General features: G+C 38.0%; 1 pseudogene; it reads left to right on the plus strand.

The window, feature by feature from the left end:
• Positions 1 to 947: 947 nt before the first annotated feature.
• Positions 948 to 5,144, plus strand: LOC107697636 (extracellular calcium-sensing receptor-like; annotated as a pseudogene).
• The last annotated feature ends 6,449 nt before the right edge of the window (positions 5,145 to 11,593 follow it).

An 11,593-nucleotide genomic window follows, 5' to 3' on the forward strand; every position in this document is an offset into this window, starting at 1 on the left:
ATTTCTGACAAATGACAAGCGAAAGACCGTAAGTGTTACCTGTAGACTTTATCATTACTAATTTATTAGTATTACTCATAATTGATGATCTTTACACAGGCATCTAACTGAACTGGATCAATGACTTCAGCTGAACAAGGACAATATTGTTTGTTTGTTTGTTTTAATTCTACAGTAGAATTACTGTTAAATTAATCCAGAACATTGCATAGATGCAATATTATTTTCAACTGTCCCTCGTTTGTTTACATTTCAACTGTACTATTGCACTACTCGTTTAAATTTTGTCTGCATTATTGCACTACTCGTTTACATTTCCACTGCACTACTTGTACATAGGGTCACCACAATCCAGAGATGTGCAACATTCAGGTGTGTAGTCTAATACCTCACCTCAGCTGCTATGCCATTGTATCATATTGTATCATTTTATCACATTGTCCTATTGTTGTATATATTTATTTTTATTGGATCCCGCACTTTAAATTCATACTGTTCCAATTCCTTTTGATGTTATGTGTGAATAACACCAAGGATTGCTACCTAATTCCGTTGTACTCTGTGCAATGACAATAAAGGAATCTTGAATCTTGAATCTAGTGTAAGCTGTACTCAAAAGTTAAATGCATGACTGACATCTAGAGGACATTCTGAGAAATACAATTGTTAAGAAGAAGACATGGACAAGTATAGCTGATCCTTATACTTTAGTTTATAAAACCAAAGCTCAGCATGTTTAAAAAGCGACCCCTGAGCAACAATTCACGGTGCATTTGTCCATTATTCCATCAGTACTGTTTCCTTGTCTTTGTCAGGAGGGACAGGAGAGTGACGTCCTGGTTTCCAGGAATACCCACTTGACACCTGCTAATTTAAAGCAACACCACACACAATGTTCATCATAATTTAGTGAGCTGAGTGGGTGAGTGGCTCAGAAATAGAAAGAGATGTGGCTCACTCTGTGTTTTTCTCTATACATGTCATTTAACTGTATATCAGCAGATTCGGTCCTCAGATCAGGTACCTGTTTGCTACAGGGACGCTTCAAGTTGAATGGAATGTACAAGGATGGAGATTTTATACTTGGAGGTCTGTTTCATGTTCACTTTTTCACAGTGTTCCCAGATCGAAGCTTCAGAATGGAACCAGAACAACCATATTGTGAAAAGTGAGTTAGACTGACTGCATGAAAATAAAAGTAGAGAGATAATAATAAAATAAGAATAAAAATGTTAAGTTATTTTCCCCCTCTTAATTGGCTGTTTATTCTTTGACAGCAGTAATGTTTCTTTTACCAAAAATCTGTATTGAAAGCATTGTTTATTTATGCAAGTGTGCAGAATAGGAAGAGTCATCAAATGTTGTGTGAACTCTGATGTATTATTGCTTGTTTTATTTGTCTTTTTGTTATTAATCTCTTTAATATCACAACATTTTTATTTTATTTTTTTATTTTTTTTAGATTTAATATGGAAGGCTTCCAGCATGCACAGACAATGGCTTTTGCAATAGATGAAATCAATAAGAATCCCAACCTACTGCCTAACATCATTCTTGGATACCATCTTTATGACAACTGTGTGATGCTAGGAATGGCATTCCGGGCTGCCATGTCCCTAAGTATTGACTTCATCCTAAAAAAAAAAATCGCTTTCTCTTTTCTTTCATCTTTCTCTGTCTAGCTTGTACATATTTGAACAATGCTTGAAACTTGGTATGATAAGCACTTCCTGTGTCTATTTGCCTCTTTAAGATGAATTGCTTGATGTATTCCCTAATTGTAAGTCACTTTGGATAAAAGCGCCTGCTAATGTCCCTAAGTAGTGGAACAGAGGAGTCTTTCTCCAACCTCAACTGCACTGGCCCTCCTCCGGTGATTGGTATTGTGGGGGATGCAAGTTCAACTCCTTCCATTGCAATTTCCAGTGTTCTGGGGCTGTTCCAAGTACCTATAGTAAGATGGGATGAAAAAAGTAAAAATACACTTCATGCTAATTTAATTTAATTTAATTTAATTTAATTTAATTTAATTTAATTGAACTTTCTTTCTTTCTTTCTTTCTTTCTTGTCCTTTTCAGTCCTTTAAATTAATAAATGTAAATATAATTAGATTTTTATTTTTTTATGCCTTCACCTCTCCCTCTTTCTCCCCCTAATTAGGTTAGTCACTATGCCACCTGCTCCTGTTTGAGTGACAGGAAAAAGTACCCCTCTTTCTTTAGAACAATCCCCAGTGATGCCTTCCAGGTGCGGGCTATGGTTCAGATCTTAAGGCATTTTGGATGGACATGGGTTGGACTCCTCTACAGTGACGACGACTACGGCATCTATGCTTCTGTTTCCTTTAAGCAGGAAATGCAGCTGTTTGGAGGTTGTGTTGCTTTTTCTGAAATCCTGCCCCATGATAACAACCACAAAGACATTCGGCGTATAATAGGAGTGATTCAGGCCTCTACAGCTAGAGTGGTGGTTGTTTTTTCTACTTCATCCTATCTGATGGCTTTGATGGATGAGGTGGTATTGCAAAACCTGACAGGCAGACAGTGGATTGCAAGTGAAGCATGGGCTACCTCACCTGTGTTTCACACTTCACGTCTTTCTTTCTTTCTTTCTTTCTTTCTTGTCCTTTTCAGTCCTTTGTAGCCATATTTATTTCCTCACTAAGTTTCTTGCACAATTCACTCACTTGTGAAAAAAAAAATTATATATATATATATATTTACTCAATTCCCAGTGATGCCTTCCAGGTACGGGCTATGGTTCAGATCTTAAGGCATTTTGGATGGACCTGGGTTGGTCTCCTCTACAGTGATGATGACTACGGCATCTATGCTGCTCAGTTGTTCCAGCAGGAAATGCAGCTGTTTGGACATTGTGTTGCCTTTTCTGAAATCCTGCCCAATCATCACAACCCTAGAGATATTCAGCGTATAACAGGATTGATTCAGGCCTCTACAGCTAGAGTGGTGGTTGTTTTTGCCCTTTCATCCTATCTGCTGCCTTTGATGGATGAGGTGGTGTTGCAGAACATGACAGGGAGGCAGTGGATTGCAAGTGAAGCTTGGGCCACTTCTCTTGAATATCACACTCCACGTTTTCTGCCCTTCCTGGGGGGCACACTGGGCATTGCTATTAGGCGTGGAGAAATTCAGGGGCTTTATGACTTCTTGCTACATCTTCATCCCAGCAATGATCCAAGAAATAATATGTTGAGAATCTTCTGGGAGAACATGTTTGGGTGCAGTTTTGAAACTGGGGATAGAAAGTCAGATGGACAGCATTTGAAAAAGGTGTGTACAGGACAGGAGGATCTGAGCAATACAAACACAACATACACTGATGTTTCTGGGTTGAGGGCATCTTATAATGTCTATAAGGCAGTTTATGCCCTGACACATGCACTTCATGACCTGATGCAGTGTGAGGAGGGAAGAGGACCATTTAGTGGAAACAAATGTGCTGACATAATCAACCTGAAACCTTGGCAGGTAAGACCCAGAGGTATAGTGCAGATGCTCTCCAAGCATATAGAAGAGCTAAATGTGGAAAAGCAAAATATGTGCTCTACTTTAATTAAAATTTCAGATAAACATATAACACCTGTCCTGTCTACAAACTGTACAGTTGGTTCACTACCTACAGAAACCTGCAACTTCACCACAGGCTTTGGGGATAATGTGTCATTTGATAAGAATGGAGATGCTCTGGCCATCTATGATGTACTGAACTGGCAGCCAAGCTCTGATGGGTCAATAACAGTCCACAAGGTCGGTGTAGTAAATGAAGGGGTGGCAACAGGGATGGTGCTCACACTGGATGAGGATGCAATATACTGGAACTTTGAGACAAAAAAAGTAACTATTATTGCATGATAAATGTCATCCTTTTTGCAGATAGTCTATACTAGTCAATGCTATAAAACAAGACAATTAGACAATAAAATAAAGGCCAATCTTGTCATTATGTAAAAGAGGTAACAAACACATGACTAAATAACAGATGGTTTCTCTTTAAGCCCCCACGGTCTGTGTGCAGTGAGAGCTGCCCCCCAGGCACCAGACGAGCCACAAGGAAGGGCCTTCCTGTCTGCTGTTTTGACTGCCTACCATGTGGAGATGGAGAAATTTCTAATACTACAGGTAGAAGTCATATTCTGAAAATTTTAATATAATTTGAAAGGGAATTTTCTTTTAAACTTTTTCTTCTTCTTTTTTTATTGTATTGTGACAGATGCTATTGAGTGCACAGTGTGTCCAGAAGACTTCTGGTCAAATCCAGATAAGGATCAGTGTGTCCCCAAAGAAGTAGAGTTTTTATCCTATGAGGAACCTCTAGGAATCTCTCTGACAAGTGCCTCCCTGCTTGGCGCCTGCTTCTGTGCTCTTGTGATGGTCATTTTCGCTTTTCATCATAACACTCCCATAGTACGTGCCAACAATTCAGAGCTCAGCTTCCTACTGCTGTTGTCACTCAAACTGTGTTTCCTTTGTGTGCTGCTGTTCATTGGACGGCCAGAATTGTGGACGTGTCAGTTAAGACATGCTGTATTTGGCATAAGCTTTGTCCTGTGTGTCTCCAGCATCCTGGTCAAGACTATGGTGGTTATAGCTGTGTTCAAGTCATCTCGGCCAGAGGGCAAAGGCGCTATGAAATGGTTTGGAGCAATTCAACAAAGATGCACAGTTCTGGTCCTAACAGCTCTTCAAGTTGTGATATGTGCAGTATGGCTATCAACTGCCTCTCCAACACCCCATAAAAACAACCAGTATACTCGCTCTAAAATAGTATATGAATGTGCTATAGGCTCAGTGGCTGGTTTTTCTATGTTGCTGGGATACATTGGACTATTGGCTGCAATAAGCTTTCTGTTAGCCTTCCTGGCAAGAAATCTACCAGATAATTTTAATGAAGCAAAGTTTATCACTTTTAGCATGTTGATTTTCTGTGCTGTGTGGATTGCATTTGTTCCAGCATATGTGAGTTCACCAGGGAAATATGCAGTGGCTGTGGAGATATTTGCCATTTTAGCTTCTAGTTTTGGATTACTGGTGGCCATATTTGCCCCAAAGTGCTACATCATCCTTTTACATCCAGAGAGAAACACTAAAAATGCCATAATGGGAAGAGAGACACAAAAGAAATAGTCTTATATTGCAGTAACGCAACAATGTAACATGTAAATCTTATAATCTTGGTTGGGTTTTTACCTACATGAACAAACTTCCTTTTTTTTTTTTTGGTCATACAGACTTTTATACATTTGTCTGCTTCACAGGTTTACCCCCTTAAGATGTTCGTCCTTATAAAATTGTTAAACTTCAAAAATAAATAAATGAGAAGTGCATCTGCAGAAATGCAAATGGCACACTTTCAGAATCAACTCCAGAACTTTTACCTGCTTAATTGATGTAGAAATAATGAAGGGATAGCCTACATATATCCATGAAACAGCTTTTGAGTCATTTGTCCAATTACTTATGGTCCCTTGAAAAAAGGGGATGTACAGATTATAGAGCTGTAATTCCTTAACATTTCCTCCAATTGTGATGAGAATACCCTCAAATTAAAGATCAGAGTGTGCACTTTAAGCCCATATTTGTTATATAACTGTAAATTGAATGTTTTGATCAACAGCTAAAATAATACAAATTGTGCCTGTGTCCAAATATATATGGACCTAACTGTAAATATAGCATATATACCATAAAGGACATATACAATGGAAATTATGCTTTGGCAAAATTAATGACAAATTGATTGACTGTTTCAGTCAGACTAAAGGTGTCCATCAAGGATGCAGCCTCATCCTGACTCTGTTAACCCATTTGTGCCCAAATTTTTCTGAATGGTTTCATGCATATAGTCATGTTAATAGTGTCCTATGTGAACATGTTCTGCATTTATTTTCCCCAGGTTTTTTTTTCTTTTTTTTTCTTGAAAATCGTATTTGAATGTGCGACAACTATAGTTGCCGGTGGGCATATATGTTGTATGCACTACTTCAATGTAAAATTTGAATAGGAGGAGAGCTTTTGGCATCTAACTCAAAATAACTGCTTTCAAAGATCAATCTTTATTCATAAACAAATTTATCATGCATAAAAGTCGAAGAACATTCGATGCAAACCCAAAAAAGTTGCATCTGGCTTATAATCTCTTGAATATGAAAGCACAACAAATCCATTTTTCTTAAAGTGGTGGAACATAGTGCAGAACAAAGTGCAGCCATTAAGTTGACCCAACAGGGTATTGTGTATCCAAAAGTTAAATGAAAATAAATAAATAAAAATAAATAGAATGAAGAAAATATTACATCTACATAATAAAAAGGTATACCTGAAAGAAAATTACGCATTTAACTGTTTGCTTACCAACATTCTGCAAAATATCTTCTTTTGTGCTCAACAGAAGAAAGAATCCCATAGGTTTGCAACTTGAGGGTGACTAAATGACACAATTTCCATTTTTGGGTGAACTTTCCCTTACATAAGCAGTTTCCGTATAAGTAGCCTACAAGGAGTACTGCAGTGAAGGTACACGTAGTTTCATACATTTACATAAACATATTTGCATACTATACTTTATGTAAATATGTAAAATATCCCATATATTGATTAGGTCAAATGGATTAACCCTGACAAAAGTCCTTGATATTCATGAAATTAATGATATTATTTTTAAAATATATGATTATTTAAATAATTATCATGTGTAGGCTACACACATGATTGTTTGTTTGTTTATTTACTTATTATTGAACATGCAGGTATTTTCATTCTTAGAGGTGTGTTAGTTAAATGAAAATAAATAAAAATAAATAGAATTAAGAAAATATTACATCTGTATAATAAAAAAGGTAAAAATACCTTTTTTTTTCTTGAAATCCTTTATTTGGTTGTTTGCTTGCATGTCATTGAGAAATAAAACATGGATAACATCTAGAAAAATACTTACAAAAGGAAAATGACAACTATAAACTGTGGCAACTATAGTTGCCGTTGGGCTTAAATGGGTTAAATATCTATATTGATGAACCGTAAAAAACACTTGAAAAGTCCTCATGTCCTGGTCTGTCCCTAGAAGGCAGAAAAATCAAATGCCTCCTGAATGCCAATGGCCTTCTGCTGCCATAACCTCATGAAGAAGGACAGCATGAAAGCCTCTCAATTTTAGAAAAGTACAGTCGCACATGGGTCCAGGGCCGTTGCTAATGGGGTAAAAGGTGGTGACGATTATAGGGGCCCACGGCAGTGGGGGGGCCCCCGACCACTGCCCAAGACCAGCATGAAATACGCTAAGGAAAGTTGATGGGCCACTGCTGCACGTCGTCATGAAAGCTTATCATTTGCATGATTTTAAGCCTTGCCAATTAAAACATTCAAGAGATTTTAAAGCATTCAAACAGAAGTAGATGCAAAAGAACTCGACTGAGTACTCACACGCTGTGTTCGGTGCACACAGAGAGCCGAACACCAAATTGAGTTCTTGTCTTGCAATTGAACAAAAAAAATACACCTCGTCAATTTAAACATTCAAGCACAAAAAGACATGAAAGAGCTTAATTCAGCACTCACATGCTGTGTTCTGTGCGCACAGCACCAAATTGATTTAGCCTCTTCTCGTGTTTGAATGGACAAATACATACAAAATCATGTCGAAATACCTGTCTTGGCAAGTATCTTTGAAAAACTGTTAAGCCGGGTGCACACTGCGATTTTTAATAGTCCTTTACGATTGGAGTTTATGACGGTTAGAAGAAATCTCTAGCATTAATTCTGATCATGGCTTGTCTTGAAATCGACGACAGCTTGATGTTCATCGTAGGAGACGTCACACTGCAAGACTGTGAGGCAAATCTTCTGACACTGCCAGAATTTCGTCTGAGGTCAAATTTGATTGCAACAGCCATTAATCAGCTGACGGTGAACATGTTAAATCAGCAGTCAAACACTACAGATTTTAGCCTAGGATTATAGGAATCTTTTTAGGATTTTCAAAATTTGTCTCAGGCGACCAAATCGTGGCCAAAATCGCACAGTGCGCTGGGCTTTAGTTATGTCTTAAGTGAATGTAAACAGTTGAGAAAAAATCGGATGTGTATCATTATATTGGATGCATTGTCTCTTGTGACTGTGCCTAATTTACTGGCTGCTGTCAGTGTCCTTAATGTTAAGGAAAACCACTCACTGCTCTTGAATGAATTACTTTGTAGTTTTAACAAGAATGTATCAATATTTCATTTATGCAGTGAAGAATATGGAGTGATATTTTACATTTGATGATTCTGTTTCTGTACTTGAACACCTTGAAAAAAACTTTAACATTGTTTAATTTGCATTTTTTTTCTATTTATTTATTTATTTATTTATTTGTGCTATTTACATGATTTCATGAAGGACACAATTACAACCTGCACCGGGGCCCTGCAAACCCCAGCTACGTCCCTGCCTTGGTCTTATCAATATACTTGCCATACTGACAAGAATCATGTCACCTTTTATAATTATTTAGGTATGACAATGTCAGCTTCCAGACAATTTGATACTCCAATAAAAGATCTGACCGAAAAGGTGTGTACTTATAGTATAAGAAAAACACATATTCAACCCACCCATTAAACTGTGGCTGAAAATCTTTGACTTAATCATCAAACCCATTATTTTGTATGGCTGTGAAATCTGAGGCCCCAAACTGAAATTAAACTATTGATTCCCAGTACAAAAGCCCTGTTGAAATTTTCCACATCAAATTCTACAAAATTCACATAATACATATGTGAATTTTGTAGAATAATTCTGTGAATTATTCACAGAAATTATCCAAGTCACCTTTGCAGGGCAGACTCCCTCCCTAAAATTCAGAAGAGAGAGGTGAAGTTCTAATTCCATTTGTCAGACATGCCTACAGAAATGCTACCATCACTGTGGTTTTACTTGCATAAAACAGTGGAAAAACATAAACTCAATTTAACAATTCAATTCAGACATTCAAAAGTTAAAGAAACAGAAATAATAATAATCCAGGAAGTATACATTAATGATTGGCAGAACAAAGTAACAAAATTGAAGAAAGTAACATAAACAGAATAAAGCCTGATTATAAACTGGCACTATACCACATGGTGAAGTATTGCATGAGTGGGCACAGTATGTCAGAATCAGAATCAAAATCAGAATGAGCTTTATTGCCAGGTATGTTTACACATATGAGGAATTTGTTTTCGTGACAGAAGCTTCCACAGTGTAACAGAATGACAGTGACAGAACAAAAAAACACAGATAATAAAAAATAAAAATAAATAAAAAATAAAAAATAGAACAAGTAAATAAGGAATAAAAATATACAAATCGACAATTGTATGTACAGGTATATAACAATAGACAGTTGTACCGAAGAAGTATGTGTGTAGGGACGGGGCGACACAAGCAGAGAAGGAAAGCCAAAGAGCTTAGACTGTGTTGCAATTTTAGTGAAAGTACAGAAAAACATAAAATTGTAAATCATAGCTGTATTACAAGTAGAACAATTACTGCTTCTACAGGTATAACATGTTTTTGATGTGTATTTGCATGTGCAATCAAAAGGCTAAAATGGTAGGCCTAACAGACACTAAATAATGAATTGCGAACTTATGAACAGCTAGTGCTTGTTCCCATGTAATCATTGGTGGATAAAGTACCTGCAAGCCACACTTAAGTAATATTTAGAATATTACTTGAGTAAAATTTTTAAAGTACATAAAAGTTATTGTACTTAAGTATGAATTTTTTTTTTTTTTTAATATTGAAGGTAGGTGATTTCGGAAAGGCTAGCGATTGCAAACTAGCAAGCTTTGAAAGCACAATCCACACCCTACCTGCATAATCACTTTGCAAAGCCACGCCTCCTCTAAAACACATGAATGCGCTCAGACAGACCAGAGACTAACCTGTGACACGATGTGAGACGGCGTTGGTGGAGGAATTCAACACTGTCAGATTACCTCAGGTCTCATTCAGCGGTGAGAAAATATTACAGTACAAAGCGCATAATGTTACAATAATAGCGCCTTTCATTCTTGCTGGAACATGCTGGTGACTGTAATGTTCTGACTGAGATTCCCTGGGTTCACCACTGAATGGCACAATTTCTACCCCAAGCCACTTCTCCTTTGTTAGAGACTTGTAGCACTCACAACTGTATTAAATCACTCCTGATGTTCAACCTTATTTAAATGCCTCAATGCCAAGGATTTGTGATTTTGAGACTTTCCTGTCTTCTGTTGAGTCTTTTTTTTTGGAGGGGATTTCTCTCTTGTCTGACATTTAAGGACAGCTTTTCTGTTTGGATTTCTTTTTTGTATTTTCTACCAAGGAATGTTTTTTCTTTTTTTTTTTGAGTTCCTCTATGGCAAATTCCTGTTAAATGCTGTCTAAGACTGAATCTGCTGTTTTGGGTTTTTAATATTTTTCACTTTGAGTAAAGAACTCTAAGAGTCAGACTTTGAGCCTCTTGGTTATTTCCTCTGCATTTGGGTTTGACCTCCTCCAGTGGTGCAGTGGTAAGCACCTAGTATATACACACCACAGACCTGAGTTTGATCCCATCTGGATCATAACAGTAGGACTGAACCATGGATACAAGTACAGCAGAAGAAGCTCAACCTTTATCGAATGCAGAGCGCATCCTTGCTGCTGTTTCAAGCCAGGCAGTCACCATGGAACGACATGAACGAGTCCTTGCACAACAAGAGGTTGCGGTATCAAAACTGGGTCAGGCTATCAAGGAGATCTTACAACATCTTCAATCTCTTTCAAACCCACAGTGTGATGCTAATTCTCAACCCCGGACTCCACCAGCACCTTCTATGCCTGAAGTGCAAAGCTCTGATATCCATCTGCCTCATTCAGAAAGATATGATGGAAGCCCTGGCAGATGTAAGTGCTTCCTCACCCAGTGCTCACTGAACTTATTTGAATTGCAACCAAATAAGTTCCCAACAGCTTGTAGCAAAGTGGCTTATGTCATTACTCTTTTATCTGGGAAAGCCCTTGGCTGGGCAACTGCCTTGTGGGAGCAGTCTCCACAACCAGCAGTTTGTTGGGATTACAGTGGCTTTATTGAGGAGATGAGGAGAGTGTTTGAACATCCAGTGAGCGGACATGAGGCAGTTAGCCGCCTTCTTCAGCTAACTCAGGGTCCTCAAAGTGTGGCAAAATTAGCAGTGAAATTTCAAACCCTAGCTATGGAGAGTAGCTGGAATCAGGAGGCACTGACTGTTGCTTTCAATCGGGCACTGTCTGATGAAATCAAGGATGAATTGGCAGCCCGGGCCCCTGCGGCAGACCTAGAATCCCTGATTGATATGGCTATTCGACTAGACAAATCATCATCCATGTGGGGAAGAATGATATTTGGAAATAGCAGTCAGAACTCCTTAAGAAGGACTTCAGTGAACTCTTTGAAACACTAAGACACATTATCTCTCTCTCCAGCATCTCCACTTCTAAGATTCTCACAGAAAATGGAGGAACTGGTTTATGCTAGGACCAAACTCTCCCACTCTTTTGCTGCAAGCCCCCAGATATCAACTAAAAAACGGCGGGCCCCACAA

This window comes from Sinocyclocheilus anshuiensis, unplaced genomic scaffold, assembly GCF_001515605.1.
Source record: "Sinocyclocheilus anshuiensis isolate Anshui unplaced genomic scaffold, SAMN03320099.WGS_v1.1 scaffold2050, whole genome shotgun sequence".
NCBI classification, from domain to species: Eukaryota; Metazoa; Chordata; class Actinopteri; order Cypriniformes; family Cyprinidae; genus Sinocyclocheilus; species Sinocyclocheilus anshuiensis.